Source organism: Trichechus manatus, unplaced genomic scaffold, assembly GCF_000243295.1.
Source record: "Trichechus manatus latirostris isolate Lorelei unplaced genomic scaffold, TriManLat1.0 scaffold00166, whole genome shotgun sequence".
Classification (NCBI taxonomy): Eukaryota; Metazoa; Chordata; class Mammalia; order Sirenia; family Trichechidae; genus Trichechus; species Trichechus manatus.
In genome coordinates this window covers 5,221,280-5,233,358 of record NW_004444102.1, presented here as the reverse complement: position 1 = coordinate 5,233,358, position 12,079 = coordinate 5,221,280, and positions in this window count along the sequence as shown.

Genomic DNA, 12,079 nt, shown 5'->3' with positions numbered 1-12,079 from the left:
TGCAGTCTGGGTATACATGTGCCACTGATAACAGCTATTTTGAAACAGAGTCGATGTTTCCAAGTAACAGTGATTCAGATATCACCAATATGCTGGTGACTGCCAGATTTTTTTAGGTGAAGTTCATGTAACATAAAATTAACAACTTTAAAGTGTATGTCTCAGTGGCATTTAGTACACTGACAATGTTGTGCAACATCTACTTTCGAAACATTTTTATCACCCTAATAGAACACCATGTACTCATTAAGCAATCAGTCCTGATTCCCCTTTTACCTCCAGCCCATCAGCCACCAATCTACTATCTGTCTGTGATTTCCCTATTTTGATTATTTCGTAAACATGAAATCATACAATCCATGACCTTTCATGTCTGGCTTCCTGCACTCAGCATAATGTGTCAGAGGCTCATCCGTGCTGAGGCATTTGTGAGTACTTCATTCTTTTTAATGGCTGAGTCATTGCATGTATGTACAACTACCTTATCTATTTATTTGTTGATAGGAATTGGGTTTTTTTCTACCTTTTGGCTATTGTGAATAGTGCTGCTGTGAACATCAGAGTATAAATATCTTTTTGAGTACTTGTGTTCAATTGGGTATATACCCTAGGAGTAGAATTGATGGATCATACAGTAAATCTGTGTTTGATTTTTTAAGGAACCATCAGACTTTTCCACAGAAGCTGCATGACTCAAGTGTACATCTTTACCCTAGACCTCTCCCTTGAAGGGCCTGCTTGACACCTCTACTTGGATGGTCTAAGGCCATCTTAACCGTCACCTGTTCAAGTGGAGTCCCTGATGTTTGCCCTCAACCAGTTTCCCTTAGTCTTCCCATTTCATCAACATCAACTCCATTCTTGCAATCTCGGACCAAAACTCTTAGTGACATCCTTGATTCCACTCTTTTTCTGCCACCATAGATCTGGTCTGTTGGTTTTCCACTTAAAATCAGACTGAATTCAACCATTTCTCACCTCCCCCAATGAGAGTGCCCTTGTCCAAGCCTCCATCATCCTTTGCCTAGATTATTGCAATGGCCTGTTAAATTGTTTCCCTTTTTCTGCCCTTGCCCTTCTATAACCTATTCTCAACACTGAAGCCAGGTGACCCTGGTAAAACGTAAGTCAGATATGTCTAGGGACTGGCTTCCCATCTCAGTCACAGAAACATCCAAGGCCCTTACTATGATCTACAAGACTCTATGGGATCTGGTTCCTCATTACTTTTCTACTTTCTGCACTGTCCTTTCCACGCCAGCCACACTGACCCCTTGTTCTTCAACACACCGGGCACTGTCTCATTCACAACCTGCTTTCTCTTCTCTTTGCTTGGAATGCATCTCCAACCCCAGATCCTGCAGATTCTCTCTTTCTTCAGCTCTTTACTCAAAGTCATCATCTTTGCACAACTCCACGAATATACTAAAAACCATGGGATTGCATATCTTAAATGGGTGAATTGTACAGTATGCGAATTGTATCTCAGTAAAACCTTTAAAAGTACATTCATGAACAGTATATACTAGTGGAAGAAAAAAAAACTCATCTCAGTGAGGCCTTTTCTGGCCATCCTATTTATACGTCACCACCACCACCCAAAATATTTCATGCCCCCTTCCCTGTCACTCTCCCTCAGTAGAAAGACCATCAAGGTAAATATCACCTTCATTTAGTGTTTTAATACGTAGCAAAAGTGAGATAAAATGACTCAGTCCTTTGCATTAGTGATTCACAACAGAGGGACAGAGTCCCCTGCCAACTCTGGACCACCTGTCCCATCCCAAGGGAAAATCCTGCTGGGAGGAGCCACTGTTACACTCTTTAGTCTGTTCCTCTGGAGTGCCTGGACAAAGAAAGGATTAAAATTCTCTGTTCTACATTTTAATACAGAAAACTGAATTTATTAGTTTCCTATAGCTGTGCAACAAGCTAAAACAACACCCATTTATTATGTCAGAGATCTGTGGGTCACAAGTCCAGGCATAGCTTAACTGGGTTCTCTGTTCAGGGTCTCACGGCTGAAATCAAGCTGTTGGCCAGGGCTGCAATCTCATCTGAGGCTAAAAGTTGGGAGAATTCGGTTGGTTGCAGGTGTAGGACTGAGGTCCCCACTTTCTTGCTGGCTATCACTGGGGCCCAATCTCAGCTCCTAGAGGCCCCCACCATTCTCTACCTCTCGGCCTTCTCCACAATATGGCAGTTTGTTTCTTCAAGGCCAGCAGGAAGATTTCCGCTTATTGGAATCTGAGTTCTTTTAAGGGTTCACCTGATTAGGTCAGGCTGATCCAGTATAATCTCCCTTTAGATTCACTCCAAGTTAATTAATTAGTAGCCTAATAATGGGAATGATATCCCATCATATTCACAGGTTCTGCCTACACTAAAGGAGGACGGGTTTTACATGGTGTGTAGAGCAGGGTGTGAGAATCCTGAGGCCATCCTGGAATTCTGCCTGCACACTAAGCATACAACTCTTCAAAAAGTCAAGGGTTGCATTGGAGGAACAGTGCAAGATGATCCACAAGACATTCATAGGCAAAAGACCACAGGGCCAGGCAGGGGAGGAGGCCCTCACTGCATAAGGACGAGAGAAGACCCAGGTGGGCTAAAGGCAGAAATGGGGAAATGTTGGGGGGGGACTGGCAGAGAGCTTCTGTGGGGGAAATCACCACCTGAAAGTCCAGGCTGATGTGTGGGCTGGGGAAACTGGGAGTTCACCAAGTGCCAGGCTGCATGGCCAGACAGTGGGACATGGAAATAAAGACAGGGGAGCCAAGATAGAGGGTAGAAAAGATGAATTAGGATGAGAAAGACAGGAAGAAGCCTTTACTGAGGAACGTCCCCATCGTGTGAGCTTTTAGATAAGCACTAACTTCTCAAATCCATGTCACGCCTTTTTAATTAAGTTGAGAATCACCTTTGGATCCTCAGATTAACATAATTTTAGAAACCATAAGCCACCCTCCTCATTTTACAGCATCAAAGAACACACCTCTCAACTGGCAAGTGGCACCATCCTCTGTGGTTCTCTGCTCAGGACAAATTCTGAATGCCTTAGGATCACATGCAAAGCCCTTCATGGGGCAGGGGGCAGGACTGTCAATCTTGTCAGTGACTTCTCCCACCTCACGCTCTTAGGCTTCCTACAAGCCAGCCACACAGAACAACCTGAAAATGCCCACCTGCAACATACCTTGTCTGTGCCATCTTCTCTGCCAACATTCCCAGCCCCCTTTGCACTAGCTGATGTGCCATATAAATGGTCATCTGTTAGTGGGCGTCAGCAGGCCTTCTGCACACCAGGGTCCCCCTCAGCCTGCCTGGCTCCCTCTCCCCTGCCTTGATAAAGAAAAAGGTTGGAGGGAAGGATATTACAACAGAAGGACATTATAGCTGTAGATACTGCTCTGGCACCTCTGCCACCACGAGGGTCAACCTCTGCTCTAACACACCTCCTTCCCAGCCCTTCCCTCTGCTCCTCAGACCCACACTATGGGGTGCAATCTCCCTTACGTCTTCAGCCCCTTTCCTACTGTTTCCTCCACTTCCTGCCTCAGTGGACACCTGGTGGTTCCCCCAAACTCCCACCTTCCCAGCAGATCTCCCTTCCAGAAACCAGAATTCTTCTGGTCTCCAACAGCTGCTTCCAAATCATTACTTCCACCCTCATTTTTAAAGGCTTCCATTGAAACACATGCCATCCAGCCAACCACTCTCTACCTCGGATGATACTGTGGTTGTACTTGCTTACATAGTTCATTGACTTGTTAAATGTTGGGTTGTTGTATTGCTGAGATGGTTATTATGTCATTTCCAAAGTCCTTCAAGAAACTGCAGTTTAAAACTAAAACTTCCCATGATTAATGACACGAGTGCCTATGAAAATGAAAGGTTAAGAAGAGTATTAGGCTAAAATGCAAGAACTTGTATTTGTCTCTATTGTGCCTTTCTTTGCTTTTGTCCACTAATTGTATAGATTCTATGGGAGCTACTGGGGACCCCGTACTTGTACTTACTTGAATGTTTCTTGTTATGAGAAAGAGAGATGTTGGATTCATTTATTCCAGACAGTTATTACTCAAATGATATTGACAAGGAGGTATGCATAATTTCTAGTCAATCCAAGGGTGCTTGAGTCAAGGATCAAAAGAGGGAAAAGAAAGTCTTCCAAATTTGAGGGCCATGTTGGAACATGAGCATATTTTCTAGTATGACAATATACATGAAAAATCAAATCTAAAACAAGAGAAATCGATACCTTTTATATTTGAGCAAGTTAAAATGAAATAGTAAATTTGGAAATATCAACATAAATGCAAAGCCTTCACATGTGTAGCTCCCACAGTGGAGCTTTATTTAACCTCTTGTCTAGTGTCCTGTTGCTCTACCCCAAGTGCTCGGATACACACCCCAGGGCCATTTTGTTCTCCATTAAATGGAACCATATCTCCATAGGAAGAAGGGGATTCCTTCCAGGGTGCAGGAGAGCAGAAGATGAATGTGGGACATTGTGTGGGTGTTCTCAGAGAGCAAGGATGTTTTCAGAGGCTCCTGGGTAGAGGAATCAGCCTGGAAAGAGAGGCTGCTCATGACCCAGTGGTGAAACTTGGGATCTCAATGAGAAGCCAAGGCTTATAATTAATTGGAACTATTTGAGCCTGTGGAAGACCACAGATCCATTCTGATGCTCAAAAAGAATAAACAATAAGTGTACTAGCACAGTACTTCTCAAACTTTGATGTGCATACATATCACAGTGGAGCTTGTTAAAATGCTAATTCTGATTCACTAAGTCCGGGGTAGGGCCTGAAATTCTGCATTTCTAACAAGCTTCTAGGTGATGCCCATGTTGCCAGTCCAAGGACCATACGTTGAGTAAAAAGATGGTAGAGCATCTTTTGGCACAATTAATATTTTGGACCAGATAATTCTTTGCTGTGGGGTGATTATCCTGTGCATTGTCGGATGTTTAGTAACATCCATGACCTTTACCCACTAGATGCCAGTAGCACCCCCAACCCCACCCCCAGTTTAACAACCAATAATGTCTCCAGACATGCCCAAATGTTCCCCGAGGGGTAGGGTGACCAACCATCCCAGATTACCAGGAACTGAGGAGTTTCACAGGTCACAATATTAACACAGGGAAAGTCCCAGACAAACCTAGATGATTGATCACCCTACCTGGGGGGGACAAAATTCCATCCATTTGAGAACCACTGTGCTAGAGGAAGGAATCCCTGGGTGGCACAAATGGTTAAGCATTCAGTTACTAACTGGAAGGTTAATGGTTCAAATCCACCCAGAGATGCCTTGGAATAAGGGTCTGGAGATCCACTTCCAAAAGATCACACCCATTGAAAACCCTACAGAGTGCAGTTCTACTCTGAAACACATGGGGTCACCATGAGTCAGAATCAAGTCGACGGCAACTGGTTTGGGAGTTTTGTTTTGTTTTTGTGCTAGACAAAGGTCATACATGCTAACATGGGTTAACTGATTAGTAGCAATTTTTTAAAAAATGGTAGGGCGGGATTGGGAAGCCGCTCATCGGCAAAGAAATGTAAAATACCATATTTTATACTATTATTCCTCATTGGTTGCTTCAGGTAGTTACTGTGTTAATGGAAAGGCAATTTGTTTTGTTTTCTGCCTGAGACGCAAGAAAATTCTACAAAAACAGAAAGATTAGACCTGCTGAGTTGCTACTGAAAAATTATTAAATCTTAGGTCAGGGATGTGTTATGAGAACAGATCCCAGGTGGGCCCACGAGGGAGGGTGTTGTGGCAACACCCAGAGGGTATAGATGGTTTATTATTTATATAATTAAGTTATCAAGTGAGAGCAGGGCAGGCTTCACAAGCTGGCCTGAAATGGCTTAAGAGAACAAGAGAAGGAGACTGTCTTGCCGGGTTTATTGTGATTGCATCTACCACCAGACGTGCAAAGCCCAGTCCAGGAAAAATAAAAACTAAACCCATTGCCATCGAGTTGATTCCGACTCACAGTGACAGAGTAGAACAGCCCCATAGGGTTTCCAAGGAGTGCCTGATGGATTTGAACTGCTGACCTTTTGGTTAGCAGCCGTAGCTGTTAACCACTATGCCACCAGAGTTTCCTCCCTGATAATGGAGGTTGGGAACCTAGCCTCTCTCTCTGCCTCGGTTTCTTCTTCTTCCTTATCAAAGAAACTCCTTCCCGGTTCTGTCTACACAGTAAGCTTTCTTTGTACTGTTTATTTATGTGCATTGTATGTCACCTGGCCAACCATTTCTATATTTGTTCCTGGCAGGGAAAGAATGGGGTCCCTCTTCTGCGGCACAAGAGGGGTGCGTGCAGACCATCACCCCTGCATCAGCTGCTGCAGGGAGTAGCCCACTGGCTGTGGGGAACCAGCACCAACTATTAAAGCTGACCTTGCTCTGTCTCTTCTCTATGTGAGCAAAATGTTGTTCCATACAATGCCTGTGTGAGTTATGGCTTTCTTGACAACCTCAGACCTTGGCTCGACAGTTTGTCACAGCAAGCAGGGTGGCAGAGAAGGTACACCATGGCATGGTGGAGACACAGAAGCTCTTCAGCCCAATCATCCCAGGATGGTGTCGTGCTCCAGGGGGTTCTGGGCTGGTAAAATGCTGGCCACTTTCTTGGGATATGGCTAACCTCCCTGTCAGGAGGAATGAACTGATAAAATGGGTGAGGCAGAGATGTGAGAGGTGGGTCCTAAGAAGAGTAGAGAAACTATACCCTGGCTCTTGGCTCCTCTTGGATTCTCATGGCCCCCGCCTTCTCTCATGGTATCCCAGGGCACAGATAATGCGAAAGGGGAATCTGCAGACCCCGTGCAGTCCATGTTGTTCCCTGGCTCCAGATGAGACCTGTTTTCACGCAGCGCAAAAGCAATGACTGAGTTGCAGAAAGTAAAGCTGTTGAAATGAGCTCTTTTTCTGAGAGTGAGATATGGAAGCTGAAGGACAGTGGATTACTGAATACTACAGCGTCCTCCCTGTCTTCCAACTGAAGGCCAGAAGCTGAGTGTTCATATTCCTTGGTTTCCAATCTAGTATCTCCCTCAATTCTATTGGAATCTTATATCATTTTTGTTAGCAACTGTTGTGGTTTGAATTCTGTCCCACCCCAAAATATGTTAAAGTTCTAACTCTTGGTGCTTGTGACTGTGAACTTATCTGGAAATAAGGTCTTTGCAGATGTAGTCAAGTTAAGATGTGGTAATACTGAATTAGGTGGACCCTAATCCAATATGACTGGTGTCCTTATATAAATAGGAGGAAAGACACAGAGACAGACACACAGGGAAAACACCATATGATGACAGAGGCAGAGACTGGAGTGATGCATGTACAAGCCAAGGAACGCCAAGGATCGCCGGCAACACCAGAAGCTAAGAGAAAAGCATGGAACACATTCTCCCCTAGAGCCTTCAGAAAAAGCATGGTTCTGCCAACACCTTGAATTCAGACTTCTGGCCTCCAGAGCTGTAAGAAAATAAGCCTCTGTTGTTTTAAGCTACCCAGTTTGTGGTAATTTTCTCCAGCAACCGCAGGAAACTAATATGAACCAAAACCAAATGCACTGCCGTCCAGTTGATTCCAACTCACAGCGACCCTGTAAGGTCAGAGTAGAGCTGCTCCATAGGGTTTCCAAGGCTGCAAATCCTTACAGAAGCAGGCTGCCATATCTTTCTCCAGAAGAGCAGCTGGTGGGTTCAAACTTTCAGTTTGCAGTGGAGCACTTTAACCACTATGCCACCAGAGCTTGTGGAAACTAACATAAACCAAAAAAAAAAAAAACAAAAAACCATTGCTGTCGCATTGATTCCGACTTATAGCCACCTTACAGTGACCATTTATTGAGCACTAGATGTGCTGAGTGGTGTAGTGGTTAAATTCGGCTGCTAACCAAAAGGTCGGTGGTTTGAACCCGCCAGACACTCTGCAGGAGAAAGATGTAACAGTCTGCTTCTGTAAAGATTACAGCCTTGGAAACTCTGCAGGGCAGTTCTACCCTGTCCTATAGGGTTGCTATGAGTCAGAATTAACTCAACGGCAATTGGTTTTATCGTGTGCTGGGTAGGACCAGCTACATAATTTGCAGGGCCCAGTGAAAAATGAAAATGCAGGGCCCTTCGTTCAAAAGTTATTAAGAATTTCAAGATGGTGACAGCGCAGAGCCTTCTGAGCACAGGGCTCTGTGTGCCTGCTCAGGACACTCACCATAAAATTGACTCCAGGGCTGGGCTCTGTGTTACATATACACGGGTCACTCATTAAATCTTCTCAACGGCCCTAAAAGATATGCACTATCCTTATTCCTATTTTGCAAGCAAAAAAGAGGCTCTGGCAAGCAGAGCCATGTACCTGAGGCCGTGCCATTAGCTAGTAGCCAAGCTGAACTTCCAAACCTAGTCAGTCTTTCAAAGTCTGCACTTGTTCTTCCATGCCTGTCATGGATTGAATTGTGTCCCCAAAATATGTGTCAACTTGGCTAGGCCATGATTCCCAGTATTGTGTGATTGTCCACCATTTTGTCATTTGATGTAATTTTCCTATGTGTTGTAAATCCTATCTCTGTAATGTTAATCCGGCAGGAATCAGAGGCAGTTATGTTAATGAGGCAGGACTCAATCTACAGGATTAGGTTGTGTCTTAAATGAATCTCTTCTGAGATATGAAAGAGCAGAGAGACAGGGGAACCTCATACCACCAAGAAAGTAGTGCCAGGAGCAGAGCCCATCCTGTGGACCCAGGATCCCTGTGCAGAGAAGCTCCTAGACCAAGGAAAGATTGATGACAAGGACCTTCCTCCAGAGCCGACAGAGAGCGAAAGCCTGCCCCGGAGCTGGCACCCTGAATTCAGACTTTAGCTTACTAGACTGTGAGAGAATAAACTTCTGTTTATTAAAGCCATCCACTTGCGGTATTTCTGTGATAGCAGCACTAGATGACTAAGACAATGTCTTACTGTCTGCATGCCTGGGTGCCTTAGAGGTATAGGTGCAGAGTGAGGAAGAGGGTGAGAAGTGAGGAGCAAAGGGGCCAGTCTTGGCTTCAGACCTCAAAAGATGCGTTAAAGGTAATGTAACACAAGTGCACATGTACTTAAATATAAGGCACTCAGTGGTAAGTGCTATGAAAGGTACAATTAAATGAAGGGATTTCAAGAAGTTATCCCACATTCAGCAGCAAGCTCAAGACCAGCAGCACAGAAGGGAGGCAGCCCTGTGTCACTGATAGTCAGTCTAGGCAGGCATCTAGAAACCAGACGTCCTGCCCAGTCCTATGCCTACCAGACCAAATGGCCACTGCCTTGAGTCTCGTTTCTCCCACTGGTCAGGTGGAGAGTGCAGCACTCAGTTAAGAAGACATGTATCTGGAAATGCTAGTGATGTTGTTTAGGGGAAGGCCAACCAAAGCGGTCACTTCCTAAGTCTGGAGACTCACTGCTGGGAGGGGCCCAGAGGCATCAGTCTGTGAGAACACACTGACTCACCCCCAGTAAGAAGCTCAGAAATGAGGTGCTTTGCAGAAGGCCACTTTACAAAGTGACTCTGATAAACATGATTGTCTCTGGAAGCCTCATGACCAGCACATTCTGATCCTCTAAGTCAGTGGTTCTCAAAGTGTGGTCCCAGACAAGCAGTATCAGTCAGCATCACCCGGGAGTTCGTTGTTGTTATTGTGAGTTGCCATTGAGTCAGCTCCAACTCATGGCGATCTTCTGTACAACATTGTCTGACCCCATGTCATCTTCATGATTATTGATATGTTTGAGTCTATTGTTGCAGCTATTGTGTCAATCCACCTCACTGAGGGTTTTCCTTGTTTTTGTTGACCCTTTACCAAACATGATGTCCTTTTTTAGCGACTAGTCTTTCCTGATGACATGTCCAAAGTAAGTGAGTTGAAGTCTTGCCATCCTTGCTTCTAAGGAGCATTCTGGTTGTATTTCTTCTAAGACTGATTTGTTCATTCTTTTGGCAGTCCACGGTATTTAATATTTTTCACCAATACCACAATTCAAACATATCAATTCTTCTGTCTTCCTTTTTCACTATCTAGCTTTTACATGCATATGAGGTGATTGAAAAGACCATGGCTTGGGTCAGGATCCCCTTAGTCATCAAAGTGACATCCTTGCTTTTTAAAACTTTGAAGAGGTCTTTTGCAGAAGAAGGTCCGTGGGTGGTGCAAACAGTTTTCTCTCGGTTATTAAACGAAAGTTTGGCAGTTTGAATCCACCCAGAACTGTGGAAGAAAGGCCTGACAGTCTGCTTCTGGAAGATTACAGCCAAGAAAACTCTGTGCAGCACAGTTCTACTACTCTTAAGCACATGAAGTCACCATAAGTTGGAATCAACTCGACGGCAACAGGTTTGATGTTTTTTGTTTGTTTGGTTTTGCAGCATAGTTGCCAAATGCAATACATTGTTTGATTTCTTGACTGCTGCTTCCATGGGTGTTGATTATTGATTCAAGTAGAATGAAATTGTTGACAAATTCAATTTTTTCTCCATTTATCATGATGATTTTATCGGTTCCATTGTGAGAGTTTTCATTCTCTTCACATTTGGCTTGTTAAAAATGCAAATTCTCAGGTCCCAACCTAGAGTTGTTGAATCAGAAACTCTGAGGGTGTGGCTCAGTGCTCCCTGTTTCAAAGAGACCTCCAGGTAAAATTTGATAATAACAGTTCCTACCTCCTAGCATTATTGTTTTAAATCATTTTTTACTTTATCATTTCTTCCATTCAGTTTAGCTACTCTGTGTTCAAAAGGAAGTTTCAGAATCTCTTCTGAGATTCGTTTTGGTCTTTTCTTTCTGTTCTGTGTTTTAATGACCTCTTGCTTTCTTCTTGGATGATGTCCTTGATGTCATCCCACAACTCATCTGATCTTCGGTCATTAGCGTTCAAAGAATCAAATCTATTCTTGAGATGGTCTCTAAATTCAAGTGGCACATACTCAGCCTTGTGCTTTGGCTCTTGTAGATTTGTTTTAATTTTCTTCAGCTTCAACCTGAACTTGCATAGGAGCAGCTGATAGTCTGCTCAGCAGTCGGCCCCTGGCCTTGTTCTGACAGATGATATTGAGTTTTTCCATCGTCTCTTTCCACAGATGTAGTCGACTTGATTCCTGTATTTTCTATCCAGTGAGGTCCACGTGTATAGTTGCAATATGTGTTGTTAAAAAAAGGTATCTGCAATGAAGGAGTCGTTGGTCTTGCAAAATTCTATGATGTGATCTCTGGCGTCGTTTCTATCACTGAGGCCATATTTTCCAAATACTGAGCTTTCTTTGTTTCCAACTTTCGCATTCCAATCACCACTAGTTATCAATGCATCTTTATTGCATGTTTGATCAATTTCAGACTGCAGAAGTTGGTAAAAATCTTCAATTTCCTCATCTTTGGCATTAGCGGTTAGTGTATAAATTCGAATAATAGTCCTATTAACTGGTCTTCCTTGTAGGCATGTGGATATTATCCTGTCACTGACAGCGTTGTACTTCAGGATGGATCTTGAAATGTTCTTTTTGAGAGGAATGCCAATGCCATTCTTCTTCAATTTATCATTCCCGGCATAGTAGGCTATATGGTTATCCCATTCTAAACGGCCAATACCAGTCCCTTTCAGCTCACTAATGCCTCGGATAGTGATCTTTATGGGTTCCACTTCATTTTTGCTGACTTCCGATTTTCCTAGATTCATACTTGGTACATTCCACCTTGCGATTATTAATGGATGTCTGCAGCTGTTTCTTCTCATTTTGAGTTGTGCCACATCAGCAAATGAAGGTCCCAAAAGCTCGATTCCATCCATGTCATTAAGGTCGACTCTACTTTGAGGAGGCACCTCTTCCCTAGTCATATTTTGAGTGCCTTCCAAGCTGAGGGGCTCATCTTCTGGCACTATATCAACGTTCTGCTGCTATTCATAAGGTTTTCACTGGCCAGTTTTTTCAGATGTATACTGCCAGGCCCTTCTTCCTAGTCTGTCTTAGTCTGGAAGCTCCACTAAAACCTGTCCACCAAGGGTGACCCTGCTGGTATTTGAAAT